Source organism: Mus caroli, unplaced genomic scaffold (assembly GCF_978045245.1).
Source record: "Mus caroli unplaced genomic scaffold, Mus_caroli_1 scaffold_6, whole genome shotgun sequence".
NCBI lineage: Eukaryota > Metazoa > Chordata > Mammalia > Rodentia > Muridae > Mus > Mus caroli.
Window position 1 is genome coordinate 91136420 of NW_028227261.1, and position 23022 is coordinate 91159441.

A 23022-nucleotide genomic window follows, 5' to 3' on the forward strand; every position below is an offset into this window, starting at 1 on the left:
TATATATATATATATATATATATATAGAGAGAGAGAGAGAGAGAGAGAGAGAGAGAGAGAGAAGAGAGAGAGAGAGCAGAACAGTTTCAGCTGCTCTAGTATTAAGGATGCAGACATTTTTAAAAGTAACTTGAGTATTCACACCAGGTCAGCAATGTGATGCAGCTTGAGATCTGACAACTCTCTTGATAGCTTTAAAATCAGAGTCCAGGTGATGAGAAGGATTACCAATGTCTGAATTACTTTTGCAGTTACATTTTTAAGGCTTTCAAACTGTTGTTTCCTAACAGTCACAGTTCTCTGAAATTATAATACAAATCTATGGGATTTGAGAGGAGATCAAAGAAACTGGAGGAAAATTGCTATTCCCCATTTCTTACCAGTAAAAGATCTGTGCATGTCAAATCACCTTTAATGTACACCAAGTCAGTCTGTATACACACAGCACTATTTTCATTAGTAAAACCTAACACTTTCTTCCCCCAATTTTTTTCCTGCTCCAAAGAGAAAAGATGTTCTGCTGTGAATCTTAATGATTATAGATATTAGTCTTCAAAGGAAACATTTTAATATGTAAGTCCTGTTCCTACTGGTTACAGAATGTGTGCTCTTTGTAAGAAAAGCTTGCTCTGCATAAACCCCCTCATGTATTTAAATAATTGAAGAAGATATAGAAAAAAACAGACTATTTCAAAGAAAGGAGTTTTCACTTTTGAAATAAGACTTGCAGAGGGCATGTATATCATACAACATCTCTTACCTGCAATCTATGCTGCATATGTAGGTAAATAGTAAAAGGGACAAGATCAGTTCTATTGGTTCTTTAGATGCAGGACCTCCCTACTGTTGTCTTTCATTTTACCCATAACTATTGTAATATGATGCACATGATGAACACCCTACCCCAGTCATCATTACTCCAGTAGACAGGAAACATGATTTCCCAACTGGAAGTGAGAATGAAAGTTTCTCTTCATGAGAAAATATCAGCTCTCAACACATAACTAAACCATTTAGATAACTCCTACCTGTAAGTCTACAGAGAAATGCTGGATTTTTTTTCAATGATGTACATTTTAAGTTTCTTTAAATGCATACAATCATTTCACATCATTATAAATAAATAAATAAAAATAAATATAAGTTATGAAAAATAAACAGCAAAATGTAACAATTGATTGCATTGCATATTACTGGTGATTTAGACAGCATGGTAAGCATCTCAATTGACTAGAAAACACAATAGGTAGAACTATTCACGATTAACAAAATAAGATGGAAAAAACAAAAAAGTGTATGCTCTGAACAGATATATTGATAGAAAACGTATCACTTAAATGTTGTTTTGCCACTCAAGCAACATTATGTACTATAAAAATCATAAAATAAATATGTAGCAAGAAAAATAATCTCTAATATAAGAGGATATTAGACATAAAATATTGGATAACCATGTTACAAAACACATGCCCAAAGAAGCCAAGTAACAAGAAGGGCCCAAGGAGGGGACATTTTAATCTTATCATAGGAGTGGGAGTAAGGAATATAGAAGAAGTTGATAATCCTGGTTTTACTGCAACAGGATCGTGATATGCCAAGAATGGTTGATATTCATGGAAGGGCTCCCCTTTTCTGATGAGAAGGGAAGGAGTGGTTGAAGGGAGGAGAGGAGGGGAGAGGAGAGGAGAGGAGAGGAAGGGACTGGATAGAGAAGAAGGAGGAGAAGCTACAATTGGGATGCTAAGTATTTCAATAACAATCAGCAAAATAGATTCATTTTATATTAAAAAGAATTGGATTGCATTGAATCTGTAGATTTTGCATATATACATACATGCATACATATATATATATATATATATATGTACATACATATGTATGTATGTATATAAAAGATGTGGCTTTGAAAAGATAAATTATATTCAGTAGATAAAAACCATTAAAACAAAATGAGTATATTTGGATTGTACATAGTGAGAAATTATAAAATATTTTTTCTTAAAATGCTGCATATTACTGTCTCACCATTCAGTGAAGGTAGTGGTAAGTTGGTATTTTTAGGAGACCCCTGGTGAGTCACTAGCTTAGAAACCCCTGATTCTTCTTTACCACACCCTCTTAGCTAAGTCAGATCAACTCTAACTATACTTTGGAACCTGGACAACAAAATAAGTTTTGCATCAGAATTCCATGCAGTGCTTGGTGAAGTAAAATATAGTTGGATCCCTAGTCCATGAGGAAACATGGAGATATTATAATACAACAATTTGAAGGACTCTCCTGAGATGTGGCTAGAATTTGCATGCCAACTTGCTAGAAGTGTGACCTACAGAAATACTCTAATGTATGAAGGACTTCCCTCTGACAGGACTAGCATCTATGACCCACCTAACCTAAAGACTTCTCAGGGGAATGGAGGTCATCTGGGATTTTGGAAAGAATGTTCAAAGAGTTGACACTGGAAACATCTATCAGGTAAGACTAAATTCAAATTCTAAACACATCCAGATCTCTCTCCTTGACATTTATGCATCCTTTATATAATATTAGGGGTTTTTACATACTATTGGAGGTTTATCATATTAATTCTGCCATGCACTCTTCTCCACCACTATCACATCTCCTTCCTTTGCTCTTCCCTTCCCTCTCTCTCCCTTCCTTCCTCTCTCTCCCTCTCCCTCTCCCTGTCACTCTCTTTCCCCCTACCCCCTCTCTCACTCACTCATTCTGGTTATATTTCTGTATTTTTTTTCTCTCTTTGTTCTTTTCTTCTTTTTATTCCCTCCTTTTCCTGTTATACATTTCATAACCATTCACAATGAATGAGAGATGGCCTGGGTTGCCTCTCGTTTTTAGTGTCCTGAAATCTGGGTAGATGACTGGATCACTTTTTTAACCTCTCATTTTTTCTTCTTTCTACCTTTAGCCAAATCTGACTCATCTTCTCCCTGACCCTACTATTCATACTTTCTATTTGTTTTTCACTTTCTACTTCCTCTCTATTAATCCAACATTTTCCCTAGTCCTACTCTTCTTTTCTCCCATTTCAACACACACACACACACACACACACACACACACACACACACACACACACACAAACACACACTGTAGGAATCATTTCAGAAGAGGGAACTTCACTTGCTAAGAAGCCTCAAATAGATTGCCCCAAAGACAAGTCTGTGGGGCAACTTCTTGATTAATATTTGATACAGGAAGGCCAACTCCACTGTAGGTTATGCCTTCCTGATTTCTATAAGAAAGCAGATTGAGCAACCCATGGCAAAAAAAAAAAAAGCCAGTAAGCAGCACTGTTCTATGGTCTCTACTTTAGTATGGTCTCTGCCTCTGTGTTCCTGTCCTGCGTGAGTTTCTACCTTGCCTTCTCTCAATGGTAGACTGTGATCAGTATGTGTAAGCCAAATAAGCCTTTTGTTCCCTACATTGCTTTTGGACATGGACAAATCTCAGCAATAGAAAACAGATTAGGGTACCACAATAACAAATATATTAGTGTTCTCACTACAACCATTGTTCCTTCATTAATGATGACTGGCATTTAAGGTGTCTTTACAAATCGTGATTATTACTGTGCTTTCATAGTGGGCATTGACTTTAATTATGATTAGTTTTAGACCCTTTCTACTCCTGCATCATTAGAGAAGATCGACTTTGGTGTGCTCAATAACAAAATGGAAGAGAACACAATAGAATGACACCTCACTCTACTAGAACATGGTCCCTATTGCACACTGCCAATGCTGACAATGATAAATAAGAGCCATTTTAAAATCCAAATCAACAATTCAAACTTTTATGTGCAAGTCCTTATGCTAAAAAAACACACACAAGAAATATAAATAACCAGGGCCACATACCACCTCCAGAATTTGCTAATCCCATAGTAATGTCCTCTAAAAAAGTCACTTTTATATAAAGAAATAATCAAAATATAAAGGAACATTTCAAATTAAAACATATGAGACAAACATAGACATAAGGAAACTGTTAATGGAAATAAACTTAGGGTTATAAAATACTTATCATTCAAGAGTTGATACTCCAAGGCCTGACACTATTACTCACACTATGGTGTACTTATAGACAGGAACCTAGTATGTCTGTCCCCTGAGAGGTCCATTGAGTAGCTAATTAAGACAGACACAGATACTTACAACCAATTCAAGGAAGTTGGTAACTCCTGTGGTTGAACTACGGAAAGTCTGGAAGAAGTTGAGGAGGAGGATGACCCCATAGGAAGTCCAGAAGTCTCAACTAACCTGGACCCCCCAAGATCTCTCAGACACTGAGCCACCAACCAGGCAGCATACATTATCTGGTCTGAGGCCCACTCCCCCACCCCACCCCCACACACACATATAAAGTAGAGTACTGTCTCATATGGCCTCAGTGAGAGAAGATGCACCTAACCATAGAAAGACTTGAGGACCTGGGGATGGAGAAGACAGAGTGTGAGGAGTGTGGAGGGTGGGCACATCCTTTTGGAGATAGTGGAGGAGGAATAGGATGAGGATGCATCAGAGGACAAAATGAGAGGGGAATAATGACTCCACTGCAAAAATTTTTAAGATAATTAAATTAAATTAAAATTTAACCTATAAAGAGAATCAGTAAACTCCCATTATGAATGCAGGGGAGCCAATCGGCTCTGAAGACTGGGAAGCTAGAGGCAAGAGTAAGGCTGGATTTGTCTCTGTGAGGCTGTCATTATTTGAAGATAAGAAATCTTTCCCTATTGAACATTTACTGCTATTCAGTCAGTGTACAAGAGGGAACATAACAGTAACACTTGCCATATATAATACAAGAATAAATCTAGACAATGATCAGTCATTGCATTTCAATCAATCATTATGGAAGAAGTTGATCAGAATTTCAAAATGGATAGATCAGACTAAAGCCAGTGGAGTATACTTGATCTTGATGCCAGAAAATGTTTCATATAAACTTACTCATAATCTATATGCAATTTAATGCAAAATATGATCTATCATAACATTCCCCAAAACATTCCTGCCAGAAAATCAGTTTTAGCAATTCATAGAAAATATAGAAATATATAAAAAATTAAGCAAATATGTAATTTAAACATTAATGATAAGATCAGTTCCATAGGACCCTACCGAGTCTCCCTAACAACTATATTATTCACAAATTTCAGTGGGTGCTTAACTGCATACACTAACACATACACATAGCATGCAACACATAAACACTCAGGAAACACTACCACAAAATCCAAATGACTCAATAAAGCTTTACTAAATCAAACCTAAACCAAAAATAGAAAAAAATGCAAAACCCACACACATAGTGTACAAGTACACAATATAGCAAATGCTTATACAAAATAAAACATGCACACACACAAAAACACACTAAAATACTATATGTACCACTCCCTACACATTATTCATACACAGCGTATCACACACACACACACACACACACACACACACCATACACTCCATAAGATATATAGAAACACACAATAAATATGTAAACCATCCAAGAGCATATACATCATTCACTTACACTAACCATATACATATACCAACTGAACACCACACATAAAACATAGAAACACAACACACAGTACATATAAACATTATAAAATATAGATGAATGTATATATACAACATAGACACCATATATATATATGTATGTATATATATATATATATATATATATATATATATATATACAGAATACACACAAATCACCCTGTCCAACATCATGCATATCGTAGGTATATGCAGGCTATAACACAAATTATATACCATAAATAAATCCTATATCATGCACAGAAATCACCAAAGACACAAACTGATCTATATAACACACATAAATTATACACACATATCAAGAAACACATTATACACACATTATACACACACTATGTACATACAAAACAAGCATACAAGTACACATAAAAAGATAGTCACATAAATTACTTATTATATAAATACATTATACATTCCATACATACACACACCCCAAAATACTAGGCACAGCACATACATACCATATTACATATAATACCAACATGCACCAACATGCAAATCATACATATAAACCACACATCATGTGCACAAAAAAGGATATATATAAAATATAAAAATATATACCACAAATTGCATCCATAAACACCACTAACAATATTGCACCTACAGATAACCCAACAGTCATATCCCGCCCCATATATATACTACATAAGATGAACTCATCTCACATACAATATATACATACCAAACACCCAAATATCATTCACACACAAACTACATAGCATACACACGTGCATAGACATAGTTTACACATAAATAACATACATGCATTCAAACACAATCACACACACCCATACACACAAACACACACACACACACACACAAATTGGACTGGCAACCTATACATTAACTAGTTCACCCACTTGATGACTTCACATTCTGATTCAACCTTTTGACGTTGTGACATGAGGCTGTTATCAATGAGGTTCATTCTTCAGGACCACAAATTGTATTCTTAAAAAAAGAACTCAGAATGTTTAACTAAGAATACAATCTTGTATTAGACTGAATGCCTAATATACTGACTGAACAAACCTGAAGGCTTAAGTCATGGATTTTGTAAATGTGGCGCAATGTGTCTAGTGAGAAATATTGGTGCTGTTTATATTTTAATAACATTAAGGGATTGTCATTTATGAAATAGGATCTTGATAGTGTGGTTGTATTTTCCTTATAAACAATTCTTGACTTATATGTTTCTATTCAAGTATTTATGTTTGAAGTGATAACATTTTTAGGACTTACTTTAAATCTATACACCAATGGCTACAAGTTTTGGAGATTGGAACTTGGGGTGGACAGATGAGGGGATGAGGTGAGATTAACGACATATACAAACTTATTGAAGTTAAGTATTAATTATAGGAATCTCTTAATCCATAGATGTCTAAATATTTCTGTGATAAACCAGGCTTTCTTAAGTTAAAACAAGATTTTAACAAGGATTCATTAAGATGCTATATAATGAGAGCATATTGGTAAAACTTTTAGAGCAAATGAGAGATGCCAAATATAGATTAGCTTAAAGAAAAACATCAAATGCATTTATATCTGCTATTCAAAATTCCAAAGACAGAGCTGTGTCCAGAAACTCTGACAGTATCGATGTCAGTGTGCCCATGTGCTCTCTTGCTCCCTCTGTATTTCAGTCATCTCTCATTTTTCTAAACTGCACTTGCACTGTGTTTCTTTGTCAGTCTGTCCTGCATAGCCAAAATTTGGCCATAGGTAGAGGAAGAGAAGTTCTGGTGATGAAAGACAGATCACCCAGTGAGGGTCTTACTGCTTTCAACGACAGTTAAAATAAGTTGGTCCTACATCCTAGTCATGGCCCAATCACCTCCAATCCATTCATGAATCCTTTTCTTTTAACTTTGGTTTTATTGTACATGCCTTGTCCATATTGTTATTTAGTAACCTCACCTAAGACACACGTATTGCCGCTTCAATTTTTTTAAACTAGAATTCTTTATAAAACACACACTGTGGTTTTACGTGCCTATGTACATGGCAATATACAACTCATCTGAAACTAATCACCCTGCCTTTAAATTTTTGCTAAAAATAAAAATAACTAATTCTATTGGAGTATATTTACATACATTAAAATGCACGGGACTGAAGCATGGAGCTAAATGAGTTTGACAAATGCATATTTCCATGGGATGTACACCCTAATCAAATCACAGAACATTCTGACCACCCTTACCAGGCTAACTAATGCTTTACAGAATCCTACAATGCCAGGCAAGCACTGTTCAGATTTCCCATATCATGGACTAGTTTTCATGTTTTGTGAACTTCCCAAAGAATCATTGTTTCACAGTCTTAATAACTCTAGGTTCAGTGACTTAAATGAGCGCCATGAGATGCATCTAACTTTCTGTGCTTTTACATTTATTTATTTAGTGTGTGTGTGTGTGTGTGTGTGTGTGTGTGTGTGAGATACTCTGTGTGGAGATAAGGGGAGCAATTGCAGGAGTTGGTCTTCTTTCATCATCAGCATGGGGATATCTGGGGAACTGAATTCAAGTTATACAGTGTTAGGTGCCTTTACACACTTATTTATCCTACTGAGCTGTGGCTGTCACTAGCTCTCACATAAGGTTTCTCTTGTATCAGTAATTTTAAAACAATTGTGCTATTGAGAAACCAGTTTTAACATACCAGGATGTTTTTAGGATAGGTTTTTTTTTTAATTTATTTTTTTATTAGATATTTTCCTCGTTTACATTTTCAATGCTATCCCAAAAGTCCCCCATACCCACCCCCCCAATCCCCTACCCACCCACTCTCCCTTTGTGGCCCTGGGGTTCCCCTGTACTGGGGCATATAAAGTTTGCAAGTCCAATGGGCCTCTCTTTGCAGTAATGGCCAACTAGGCCATCTTTTGATACATATGCAGCTAGAGACAAGAGCTCCAGGGTACTGGATAGTTCATATTGTTGTTCCACCTATAGGGTTGCAGTTCCCTTTAGCTCCTTGGGTAATTTCTCTAGCTCCTCCATTGGGGGCCCTGTGATCCATCCAATAGCTGATTGTGATCATCCACTTCTGTGTTTGCTAAGCTCCGTTGCATAGTCTCACAAGAGATGCTATATCTGGATCCTTTCAGCAAAATCTTGCTAGTGTATGCAATCATGTCAGCGTTTGGAAGCTGATTATGGGATGGATCCCTGCATATGGCAATCACTAGATGGTCCATCCTTTCGTCACAGTTCCAAATTTTGTCTCTGTAAATCCATCCATGGATGTTTTGTTCCCATTTCTAAGAAGGGGCATAGTGTCCACACTTTGGTCTTCTTTCTTCTTGAATTTCATGTGTTTAGCAAATTGTATCTTATATCTTAGGTATCCTAAGTTTCTGGGCTAATATCCACTTATTAGTGAGTACATATTGTGTGAGTTCCTTTGTGATTGGGTTACCTCACACAGGATGATGCCCTCCAGGTCCATCAATTTGCCTAGGAATTTCATAAATTCATTTTTTAATAGCTGAGTAGTACTCCATTGTGTAAATGTACCACATTTTCTGTATCCATTCCTCTGTTGAGGGGCATCTGGGTTCTTTCCAGGTTCTGGCTATTATAAATAAGGCTGCTATGAACATAGTGGAGCATGTGTCCTTCTTACCGTTTGGGACATCTTCTGGATATATGCCCAGGAGAGGTATTGCGGGATCATCTGGTAGTACTATGTCCAATTTTCTGAGGAACCTCCAGACTGATTTCCAGAGTGGTTGTACAAGCTTGCAATCCCACCAACAATGGAGGAGTGTTCCTCTTTCTCCACATCATCGACAGCATCTGCTATCACCTGAATTTTTGATCTTAGCCATTCTGACTGGAGTGAGGTGGAATCTCAGGGTTGTTTTGATTTGCATTTCCCTGATGATTAAGGATGCTGAACATTTTTTCAGGTGCTTCTCAACCATTTGGTATTCCTCAGGTGAGAATTCTTTGTTCAGCTCTGAGCCCCATTTTTTAATGGGGTTATTTGATTTTCTGGAGTCCACCTACTTGAGTTCTTTAAATATATTGGATATTAGTCTCCTATCCTATTTGGGATAGGTAAAGATCTTTCCCAATCTGTTGGTGGCCTTTTTGTCTTATTGACAGTGTCTTTTGCCTTGCAGAAGATTTGCAATTTTATGAGGTCCCATTTATCGATTCTTGGTCTTACAACACAAGCCATTGCTGTTCTATTCAGGAATTTTTCCCCTGTACCCATATCTTCGAGGTTTTTCCCTACTTTCTCCTCTATAAGTTTCAGTGTCTCTGGTTTTATGTGGAGTTCCTTAATCCACTTAGATTTGACCTTAGTACAAGGAGATAGAAATGGATCAATTCACATTTTTCTACATGATAACCGCCAGTTGTGCCAGCACCATTTGTTGAAAATGCTGTCTTTTTTCCACTGGATGGTTTTAGCTCCCTTGTCAAAGATCAAGTGACCATAGGTGTGTGGGTTCATCTCTGGGTCTTCAATTTTGTTCCATTGGTCTACTTGTCTGTCACTATACCAATACCATGCAGTTTTTATCACAATTGCTCTGTAGTACAGCTTTAGGTCAGGCATGGTGATTCCACCAGAGGTTCTTTTATCCTTGAGAAGAGTTTTTGCTATCCTAGGTTTTTTGTTATTCCAGATGAATCTGCCGATTGCCCTTTCTAATTCGTTGAAGAATTGAGTTGGAATTTTGATGGGGATTGCATTGAATCTGTACATTGCTTTTGGCAAGATAGCCATTTTTACAATGTTGATCCTGCCAATCCATGAGCATGGAAGATCTTTCCATCTTCTGAGATCTTCTATAATTTCTTTCTTCAGAGACTTGAAGTTCTTATCATACAGATCTTTCACTTCCTTAGTTAGAGTCACGCGAAGGTATTTTATATTATTTGTGACTATTGAGAAGGGTGTTGTTTCCCTAATTTCTTTCTCAGCCTGTTTATTCTTTGTGTAGAGAAAGGCCATTGACTTGTTTGAGTTAATTTTATATCCAGCTACTTCACTGAAGCTGTTTATCAGGCTTAGGAGTTCTCTGGTGGAATTTTTAGGGTCACTTATATATACTATCATATCATCTGCAAAAAGTGATATTTTGACTTCTTCCTTTCCAATTTGTATCCCCTTCATCTCCTTTTGTTGTCTAATTGCTCTGGCTAGGACTTCAAGTACAATGTTGAATAGGTAGGGCGAGAGTGGACAGCCTTGTCTAGTCTCTGATTTTAGTGGGATTGTTCCAGCTTCTCACCATTTACTTTGATGTTGGCTACTTGTTTGTTGTAGATTGCTTTTATCATGTTTAGGTATGGGCCTTGAATTCCTGATCTTTCCAAGACTTTTATCATGAATCTGTGTTGGATTTTGTCAAATGCTTTCTTAGCATCTAACGAGATGAATATGAGTTTTTTGTCTTTGAGTTTATTTTTTTTTTATATACTGGATTATGTTGATGGATTTCCATATATTGAACCATCCTTGCATCCCTGGGATGAAACCTACTTGGTCAGGATGGATGATTGTTTTGATGTGTTCTTGGATTCGGTTAGCAAGAATTTTATTGAGGATTTTTGCATCGATATTCATAAGGGAAATTGGTCTGAAGTTCTCTATCTTCGTTGGATCTTTCTGTGGTTTAGGTATCAGAGTAATTGTCCTTCATAGAATGAGTTGGGTAGAGTACCTTCTATTTCTATTTTGTGGAATAGTTTGTGAAGTACTGGAATTAGGTCTTCTTTGAATGTCTGATAGAACTCTGCACTAAACCCATCTGGTCCTGGGCTTTTTTTGGTTGGGAGACTATTAATGACTGCTTCTATTTATTTAGGGGATATAGGATTGTTTAGATCATTAACCTGATGTTGATTTATCTTTGGTACCTGGTATCTGTCTAGAAACTTGTCCATTTCATCCAGGTTTTCCAGTTTTGTTGAGTATAGCCTTTTGTAGAAGGATCTCATGGTGTTTTGGATTTCTTCAGGATCTGTTATGTTTCCCTTTTCATTTCTGATTTTGTTAATTAGGATGCTTTCCCTGTGCCCTCTAGTTAGTCTGGCTAAGGGTTTATCTATCTTGTTGATTTTCTCAAAGAACCAGCTCCTTGATTGGTTGATTCTTTGAACAGTTCCTCTTGTTTCCACTTGGTTGATTTTGCCCCTGAGTTTGATTATTTCCTGCCTTCTACTCCTCTTGGACGAATTTGCTTCCTTTTGTTCAAGAGCTTTTAGGTGTGTTGTCAAGCTGCTAATGTGTGCTCTCTCTAGTTTCTTTTTGGAGGCACTCAGAGCCAAGAGTTTTCCTCTTAGGAATGCTTTCATTGCTCCCATAAGTTTGGGTATGTTGTGGCTTCATTTTCATTGAACTCTAAAAAGTCCTTGATTTCTTTCTTTATTCCTTACTTGACCAAGGTATCATTGAGAAGAGTGTTGTTCAGTTTCCATGTGAATGTTGGCTTTCTATTATTTATTTTGTTATTGAAGATCAGCCTTAATCCATGGTGATCTGATAGGATGCATGGGACAATTTCAATATTTTTGTATATGTTGAGGCTTGTTTTGTGACCAATTATGTGGTCAATTTTGGAGAAGGTACCATGAGGTGCTGAGAAGAAGGTATATCCTTTTGTTTTAGGATAAAATGTTCTGTAGATATCTGTTAAGTCCATTTGTTTCATCACTTCTGTTAGTTTCACTTTGTCCCTGTTTAGTTTCTGTTTCCATGATCTGTCCATTGGTGAAAGTGGTGTGTTGAAGTCTCCCACTATTATTGTATGAGGTACAATGTGTGCTTTGAGCTTTCCTAAAGTTTCTTTAATGAATGTGGCTGCCCTTGTATTTGGAGCATATATATTCAGAATTGATAGTTCCTCTTGGAGGATTTTAACTTTGATGAGTATGAAGTGCCCCTCCTTTTCTTTTTTGATGATTTTGGGTTGGAAGTGGATTTTGTTAGATATTAAAATGGCTACTCCAGCTTGTTTCTTCAGACCATTTGCTTGGAAAATTGTTTTCCAGCCTTTCATTCTGAGGTAGTGTCTATCTTTTTCTCTGAGATGAGTTTACTGTAAGCAGCCAAATGTTGGGTCTTGTTTGTGTAGCTAGTTTGTTAGTCTATGCCTTTTTATTGGGGAGTTGAGTCCATTGATATTAAGAGATATTAAGGAAAAGTAATTGTTGCTTCCTGTTATTTTTTGTTGTTAAAGTTGGCATTCTGTTCTTGTGGCTGTCTTCTTTTAGGTTTGTTGAGGGATTACCTTCTTGTTTTTTCTAGGGCATGGTTCCCGTCCTTGTATTTGTTTTTTTCTGTTATTATCGGATAGGTTTTTATATCTAATCCCTGCTTCACTGGATTCTTCAGCAGGCATTGTTTTTGGTTTGGTTTCTTTTTTTTCTTCAGTGCTTGGGATTGTACTCCTGGAGTGCCATTCATATTCTACCCCTGAGTTCTCTCGCTAGTCCGAAAATACTCATCTTGTATATTTCCTTATCCAACTTTTTTGTTCATAAATATTTAGACTACCTCCCCTGCCTTGATAGCACGAAATAATGCTGCCATTGTCATCTGAGTGTATTCATTCCCGTTGGGATTTGTGAGAGAGTTCTTCACAGCCTAGAAATGCATTTAGTTTCATTGAACCTGCTGTTCTCTAGAATGCTTTTATCTAGTTTGTAATCTCTATACCAGCACTCATAGGCAGTATGTCCAATATCCTGGCCATGGATGGAATAGTGTAGTAACTGTTTTGCTTTTGATGCGATAAAACATCCTGACAAAAGCATCTTAGAAAGGCATTGCTTTGTCTTAGCTCACTGATAGAGGTACTTTGCCATTTGATCTTACCTCCAAAGTGCTATGAACTCACTTACATAGCAGGAAGTCATGGTGGCAAAAGCATGAGGCAGCTGGTCAAGAAGAGGAGAACAACAAATGTTCATGTTTATTTGTCTGACAGGGTAGATGTTTTAACTTCAGCTAACTTCAGTTAACTTAAACTCACAGATTTCTCACAGATAATCACAGGGGCTTGTTTCTAAAGTGGCTTTAGATCCTGTCAGGTTGACATATAGCAACACAACATGCACTACTATTAAGAAGTACTATTAATGAACCATAAGTTCATTATATTTTAGAACTCAGGTGTGTACTAGAAGTTTTAGAGGTGAAGGCAATACTCTGTCTTTATTATTTGAAATTGTCAGGGACATAATTGTTGAGTATTTAAAATGAGGCTAGTATGCTTAAGAAGTTGAACTTTGCCAGGCAGTGGTGGCACATGCCTTTAATCCCAGCACTTGGGAGGCAGAGGCAGGCAGATTTTTGAGTTCAAGGCCAGCCTGGTCTACAGAGTGAGTTCCAGGACAGCCAGGGCTACACAGAGAAACTCTGTCTCAGGAAAAAAAAAGCTGAACTTTACACTTTATTTTATTCGCATTTTATTTTATTTGTGGACTTGGGGGTAAGATCAATTGGTAAACTTCCACGCAAACGTGAGGACCTAATTCAATCTCTGTAATCAAGATAAAACAGTAATTTTTTGTTGGCACATTCTAGTAATCACAGTACTGGGACAACAAAGATCATTGAAGCTTGTTTGTCAGCTGCTCAGCCTAATTAGTGAGCCATAGTGAGCCATAGTTAGCCATAGTGAGCCATAGTGAGCCATAGTGAGCCATAGAGCCAAGTGAGAGGCCCCTTTTCTCTCTCATAAATAAATAAATAAATAAATAAATAAATAAATAAATAAATAAATAAAATAGTGAGGAGCAACACCAAGGATTGATACCTGGCCTCTTCTACATGCATATGCACATGCATTTCTCCACATATATGGGCACACATGTACACCCATAGAGATTTCTAATTAATCTAACTGTATAATGGCTTATTCCCATTGTCAAAGTAATTGATTCAGAAAACACATAGAAGACATATCCCTAGACATGTCTGTGATGCTATGTAAAACTTTTCAGAAAAGTTTTACAGAGTACTGAAGGATCACCAAAACATGGGTGACACCCTTTTATTGCTGGAGGACCCAAGCTAAATACCAAAGAAAAAGCCACAGCCTGCTAAGCATCATTAATTTCACTGCTTAAGAACTGCAGATGGAATGTGATTCCTGTCACTGTACCTTCTCACACGATGACCCAAAATACATGTCTCCCCTCTAAATGTACCCCTTTTTTGTTAGGTATTAACAGCAATAAGAAAAAATTACTATTTTAAAATGTAACTTATATTCCCAAGTAGCTAATGACTAACATACTGGAAAATGCATATTTAGAGTCAACCAGGAGGATGAGATTAGTCATAGACATTAGGAATAGTCGTGTGTCATTTGAAAGACGTTTAAGATCACGTGAGTCATACTCTACCTCAGACAATTCCACTTTGGATGAGGCATAGATGGAATGGGGTTAAGTGGAAGCTTGGAAAATATTATTAGTTGAGTTATTAAACTGAGCCTAGCTAGAAATTATGGAGACATGGCTTGAGGCAGTGAAGGTTAAGAAAACCATGGCAAGAATTAAAGTGGAAACATTGACAGGAATTGAAGATTTACTTGATCACAGAGTCAGAAAAAAAAAATCAAGTCTAAATTTCAAATTTCTTGTTTTGACAGCAAGATGCAGAGCTGTCTTTATTTGTTCATTTGTTTGTTTTTAAGAAGACAGTCTCAACAAAGTCACATGGAAAATTGCATGTCAACCATTCGTGGCGCTGGAGACAGACAAGATCCTTTGAGTCAGAAAAAGATTATTTCTGGGACCAGTTTGTCTTGGGGTTAAAGCCCTGCTCTGCTCTAACCAAGGCTGGTGGCAAATGTCACCTTGGCCATTCACATAGCTGATGTTCCCCACAATGGGAATGGAAGGACCTGGAGAAACATGCAAATATCTGGGAGCTCTGTGTTGATTCAGGAGAAGTCTGGGAACTGGGTACATCCACTGTTTAATGTTGCAGGCAATTTGTGAGCAGGAGCAGCTGCTATGGTTAAACTGTTAAAAATGCCAGAGCAAGTGAAGCAGAACATATGGGGTGGGTTTTAGCTCCAAAACACTGCTTTGAGGATAATATTGACATGATTTGCCTATCATATTTTCCCCCTTTGAAAGTCATTTGCATAACCCTTTCTAGAAATAGGCTCCATATGTGTTTTAGTATTTTGGTGGAAGAGGTGTAAACTCAAGCTTTTTGAAGGAAGGCCAGCTACAAATCTCCTACTGGAGCCAGGAAACATCTATCTTCGAGAGAAATGCAGATCCTCAACAGAAAGCCAAGCCAGGGAACAGGAGTTTGCAAATGGATAGTGAGTGGAAAATGGTTGCACTGCTATGACCTTAGAAAATATTCTAGGTATGTGTTACCAGTTTCTTTCTTTAAGAAAAGACTCAAGTCTCAGAGGTAATTATGCTCATGCTATGCAATTAGGAAGTATCAGAGCCAGGGTTCAAATCAGTTTGTCTGAAAAATGGTTCTTCAAATCAAAAGTAGTCCATCTGGATTTGAATGTTTACAGAAGTTATGAAAATACTGTTCCTTATTCAATAACCTAGATCTTATATGAAAATACTATATGACTATGATCATCTAAATAGCTACACTGAACATTCTGAGTCAGAAATTCTGGTGTTTTTTAGAAACTATGTTTTTTTTTAAATTTCAAGAGACTAGGATTCATGGTCATGTTCTAGGACCACTGATTTGGGGCTAGTTAATGAATCATTTAAGAGTCAGCTATCCAAAAGTCTGTATCTGGATCAAGTATGAAATGAAATTAAATGCACATTCTTCACAAAATATAATGGCAGAACATTTTTTAGGGGTATGTATTACTGAAATATTTAAAGTTGTTTTCATGGAAGACATGCTAGACAAGTAATGTTTAAACCTTATTTCCAGTTACAGATCAGAAGCTAGTATGCAGGTTGGCTTTGGAAAAATAACTTCTGTATGTTTTCTTTTCAACATTCCTCATAATGATAGTAGTGGTTAATAGTAATAGCTGGTACATTTGCCCCATAGAGTTTATTATAACTTTGTATTGTTTTAGTAGTAGGTGGAAGAGGGATCAAAATGAATTAATTTGCTTAGAAAAAGTATTTCTTCTAGACTGACACCCTAAGATATTTTGCATATAAACAAGATGTAAGTATTCCAAACTTTAGTGGCTTTGTCTTTTCTACCCAAACATGGTTATGCTTTAAAACTATTGAGGAGCTTAATAGACCCGTGACTCCGGCTGCATAGGTAGCAGAAGATGGCCTTGTCTGGAATCAATAGGAGGAGAGGCCCTTGGTCCTGTGAAGGCTCTATGCCCCAGTGTAGGGGAATTTGAGGATGGAGAGGCAGGAGGTGGTGGATGGGTGGGGGAACACCCTCATAGAAACAGGGAGGGGAGGGGATAGGGGGTATCAGGGTAAATAAAAAAATAGCCAATAAAAATGAAAAAAAAATTCTAGGCTACTCTACATTTGTTACACCTTACCAACCACACATCAACATGTTCTGCAGGTTATTCAAACACATTTTTGAAGTTGATATCTACTTCTTTAAACTTCAAATCATTCAAATACATTTGCATTTCTATGTTAACTGGTCTTCATTGTTTTAACAAAATTCCTGACAACTTAAAAGGAGGGATTTATTTATCTCACAGCTGCAAAGGCTTTGACCCATAACATTCTGTTTTTCTGTGTTATGAGCATGTCCTAAGGGCAGAGAAGGCATTAAAGACTGGAGGTACACACCTCTTGGCACACAGGAATCAGAGCAAAAGACAGAAAAACTGGGACAGCATATATCCTTCAAAGATACCTACTTCACCCAACTGTGTCTCATCTCTGAAATTTCTGATACCTTCTCATGATTCCACAAAATAAACAAAGTAATTCACTGGTTGCGTTGGAGCCCTAGTGATGCAATAACTTCCCAACAACCCATTGTCTGGCAGACATGCCTTTAACACTTGAGGTTTTGAAGGACATTTCAGATAGAAACCATAACTGGTTCTCTGTTGCCTGTGGGGACAGTCAAGTTTACAAAACCTGGAACTCCCAAGTGTTTTTCATGTTCTATTGCTTCAGTGTACTCACTGCCCCTGTTCTATTAATGATAACCATAAACATGACTGAGGCAGCTGCCACTACCTGCTTTCCTACAGCTACACTGTGAGGTCTGTATTTTGGCCTTTGGTTTTGTCTATGAGAAGCACAGCTTTTGTCCATACCACAGTGTAAGTTTGAGAGCCTCCATGAGCCTCTGTCAGACTCTGTCACACCCCCTGGCACATGTCATTCCTTCCTCTGATGGCAGAGAGGACTTGGGTGTAACTGACCACTATATTATTGACTGCATAACAGAAATTCAGATAATTTCAGTAATAAGGCAAGCGTGCAATCTTATCAATTTTGGAGTTAGATGGTTACAGCCACTTGGTCACTCAATAATGTCACTAAAAACTTAGGTTCTTCCTGTCTTCCCTATCATTCCACTTAGTATAACTTCCTCCAGTAGATTTAAAACATCTATAAAAACTCTGCGGGTAACATGTTGATACCATCAGTGGCTGATAAGAAATTTGCTGGGTTTTATTTCTTCTTAAGAGCAAGGAAACCTTCACTGAAATCTGCCTATTAGTTCTTCTTGTATGTTCTTTTGTCCAAAATTATGTTGTGTGCCTGTTCCTAAATCAGTCACTGGCAAGGGTAACACAATGTCTGTGCCTGGATCACAATAGTATTCCCTCTATGGAGGGGACTTAGTTTGAAGAAATGGTGAAAATGAGGGGCTATGGTAGGCTAAGCTTCTAACCTTTTTTTCAACAAGGCACATCCTTTCCATTTATACAATAATTACTTGTTTCTCTGTCTAGTTTCCCTTATTAAATTCAAACCTCCTGGAGGATGGGCTTTTGCTTGATGATGAAAGTTATGTTTCAGATTTCAATACACCTGTTTTGAAATTGAAGCAACAAACTCATACCAGGACTTTAGCACCGAATTTTCTTGATTTCAACACTCAAAACCCCATCTACACCCTCAGAAACCCAAACCAGCACAGTTGGTCACTTCTGTTGAAATCGAATGTGTGCCCGTTAATGCAAATGCTGGGAGTCTACTCACTTAATCCCCCAGTGTTTCATTCAAGAACTACTTCTTGAATGTCCATCGAACACGTGCCAAGCACTATTCAGAAAATTCTTGTTTTTCTGAACATTCTGACATTGCATTAGCTCTCTCATTTCCCACAATCATGCTGAAAGTGCCCTTGGATGGCCTTGTACATGACCTTCTTCCTGCACCCCATCACTCACAAGCAACGTCAGAGGAAGCCTAGCCACCTGACGAATGGTGCTTGGGAAATCCCCAGGAGTTCTCAGACACTGTTGCTGGCCTGAAAACCAAAACACCCATAAAAACAGCCAAGGGTCCTGATCTGCTCAGGGAACATGCTGTTCTCTCCTGTTTGTAAGACCATTTCTTGGACAAGCAGCTGCTCTGTTTGCTATATTTGCTGGACTTTTGGCCCTACACAGTCACTATGAGGCAAGGCACATCTCAGACAACGAGCCAGGGAAATGAGGTAATTGTGGCTTTCGATGAATGCTATTTCTGTCTCCTAGGCAATGCTGGCTGGGATATGGAGAACAAGAGGTAGTGTATGTGACACATTATGGCTCTCTCCATTAAATGGAGATAGATAACACAGGAGTGGAAAAGTCCCCCCTCCTAGCCAATTCTCTGAATGATGAATAAATGCAAAGAGGCAACCCTGTTCTCAGTCAATACCTGCTCCAAGGGGGATATTCCTTCCAACTGCAGACACTGAGTATGGTTGCCAAAGTGATTCTTTGTAGATTTGACTTCATATAGCCTTATGGAACCTAATCTATGAACCAATCATGGTGGTGTGTGTGTGTGTGTGTGTGTGTGTGTGTGTGTGTGACAGAGAGACAGAGAGACAGAGAGACTTATAAGACCTTTCATAAACAAAAACAAATTATCCCGACAGTAAAGAACAGCAAACTGTAAGTCAACATGAAAGAAACCCTGATCACATAAGTGATATATAATGGCATGTGTGAGATTAAAGTATCTTCCTTATAGCTGGAGATAGTTATATCATTTCTAGGAACTCACTCTGGTACTTCCACAAGTACCAGGTACACACTTGGTATATAGACATTACATGCAAGCAAAACAGGAAATAAACACAAAATAATCAGTAAGTAAACATTTAAAAACAGAATTTTGTCTAGTATGAACTTGCCACATTCTATGGGATCATACATGAGTTAAGAATTATAAAAGGTAGGATTTTGGAATCAGAGGTCTACTGAAGGCTATTGTATTTTCTTTCTTTCTTTTTTTTTTTTTTTTTATTATATGTAAGTACACTGCAGCTGTCTTCAGACACTCCAGAAGAGGGCGCCAGATCTCGTTACGGATGGTTGTGAGCCACCATGTGGTTGCTGGGATTTGAACCTCGGACCTTCGGAAGAGCAGTCGGGTGCTCTTACCCACTGAGCCATCTCACCAGCCCCGGCTATTGTATTTTCATCTTGGAGACCTTTGGCATCCATTTAATCTTTTCTAGTTTTTTATGAGCAAACTGGAGATAGAGGTTATATGTGACTTTTCCCACAGAACTATGAGAAACAAAGCATATGAAGACCAAAGCAGAGTGGCTGATAGTCGATACGTACAAGCTCTGTAATTGATCATTGTGCATTATAATTGGAAGTTACTATTTATAGACTATCAACTACTGAGAAGCCTTTTATAGTCTATCCTTAATTAGTAAACTAGTCTAGAAACCACTGGTTTTAAATCAGATACTCATGTATTTATAAACATGCCTGCAGGTTGGTTCATAGTGTTATTGCACAAAAGTCTTTCTTGTCCTGGGAAAGAAACAGTATTGTGTATTATGTACTATTCAGAAGACCTAGTGAGATTTCCTAGCTTCAATTGTGCCTGCAGTTCAGACTTGAGTTCCTTGCTCTGCTTTCTGTATATCCTGACTTCTATATGTTCCTCTTTACCTACCTTCATTGTTGTTGTTTTTTTATTCATTGCTGAGCAATATAATTCTCTCTTTTACCATCTAGCCTCTAACTTGCCCTAAAGGCATCTTTCATCTTCTACTAAAAGCAATCACTCAAATTATTTTGATTGACAAAGCAATTCATACCTTGGGGAAATTTTTGTGTTAGCAACTAGGTTAACACACACAGTATTTTCTTTTCCAATTAACTTAGAAACATGAGTGTAATCTTGAAGGCAAGGAAACCACATTTGAAGATATGTATGGACATTAAACAGGGTTCCATCAAACACACATTATTCGAGCAGGAAGTTAAACAATGTGACAGTTAGGTCCTCAGCCTAAGTTCACCACCCTCTTCTGTGACTTTTCAGATTATCGTGAGTTAGAATCACTTAGACACGATCCCAGCACACCAGAGAGAACATTAGCCACTAACAAAATCTGAGTAGGTGAAAACCAGTGAAGGTCTTGGGCAGGGTAAAGATGAGAAGTATGTTAGACATTTACACTGGGTTTAAAATCATAATGTGTGTTTATTTAAACAACAGAAAAAAAGTAACTAAGGTCATCACTGCTAAGACAGTAGAACCCCAATCATAGAGCAGATATTCTGTCACACAAAAGCCTCATTATGAAATACTGAGAAAGTGGTCAATGCAATTACTGTAAACTCTTATGATTGTGCTTATATAATTGGAAGGAGTAGTCCAGAAATGAAAGACAACCCATGTTGCTCTTTTAGAAAGTGATTTTATATGAGTATATACTTTATACCCAGAGGATCTAAAGCCAAAACTCTAGAAAAGCACCACCTGAGAACCACAACGCCAGTGTATGCCTGGCATTAGCCAGAGCCATAATGCAAGGTCTCCCAGAGTCTGGATCATCTGACCTACCCACTAAACCAGAGAAAGTTTCTGGATCATCTTGAGTCTCCATTAACCTCATTATTTTGAAAATTCTATACATTATCTCCCCAAGAAGATGTTTTTGTACTGCTAAATATCCCAAGTCTGCCCATCCAGTCCATTTCATCTTTTGCCTTAATATCCCAATTTATTCTTCAAATGTATATCTGCATACATATTACCTAGGAGTCATTAAATTACAGATTCTGAATTAATAGGTTTAGAGTGAATCCTGATTATCTATATTTCTAACAGGATTATAAAAGATGTATAGACTGCCTCTTGTAAGAAAACATTTATATCAGTGAGGCACTGAGTAAAAATTGATTTTGATCACTATATAGTTAGTGTTCCCTATACGTCCACTATTTAACTTTTAGACAGGTTGGTGCTGACAACGTCTCTGTGAGAACAGAGACAGGACAGAGAGTACTTGTTAGAAACCATCATGGTATCTGCAGGATGATTATAACATAAAGCCATGAGGAGAGTGGAATGAAGAGATGGCTCAGAAACTATGAACAGTTATGGCTCTTGCAGAATCTTTAGGTTGGGTTCAAAGCACACAAATGTCAGACAGAATCCATGTGTCACTACAGTTCCAGGAGATCCAATACTTTTTTCTGACTCTTGTGGACACCAGGAATACATGGGGCACACAAACACAAATGCAAGCATATGAACAGACTTGTAAGGTAATAACTAGCTCATCACTGTGAAATCCATGCAGGGATTGCTTGTCCTCTAACACTTCTCTATAAATACTGTATCCCTATAAGTACCCTTTTTAGATACTACATTAACATGTCCCCATACCTTTATTTAAAATTAACTTATTTTTCACACTCCATATTCTATTCCCCATATCCCCATCCATCCAACTGCTCCACATCCCACACCTCCTCTCCACACCTCCTATCTCCACCTGAATGTCCCCACCCTCCCATCCCACCTGACCTCTAAACTCCTGGGGCCTCCAGTCTCTTGAGGGTTGGGTGCATCATCTATGAATGAACACAGACCTGGAAGTCCTGTACTGTATGTGTGTTGGGGGCGTCATATCAGCTAGTGTATGCTGTTTGTTTGATGGTTCAGTGTTTGAGAGATCTCATGGGTCCACATTAATTGAGACTGCTAGTCCTCATACAGGGTCACCCTTCTACTCATCTTCTTTCAGCCTTCCCTAATTCAACAACAGGAGTCAGCTGCTTCTGTCCATTGGTTGGGTACAAATATCTGCATCTGATCCTTTTAGCTGCTTGTTGGGTCTTTGGAAGGGCAGTAATGATAGGTCCCTTTTTTGTGAGTGCTCCACAGCCTCAGTAATAGTGTCAGACCTCCTTGGGAACTCCCCTTGAGCTGAATCCCACTTTAGGCCTGTTGTTGGAACTTCTTTTCCTAAGGCTCCTCTCCATTTGCATCCCTGTAATTCTTTCAGACAGGAACAATTATGGGCCAGAGTTGTGACTGTG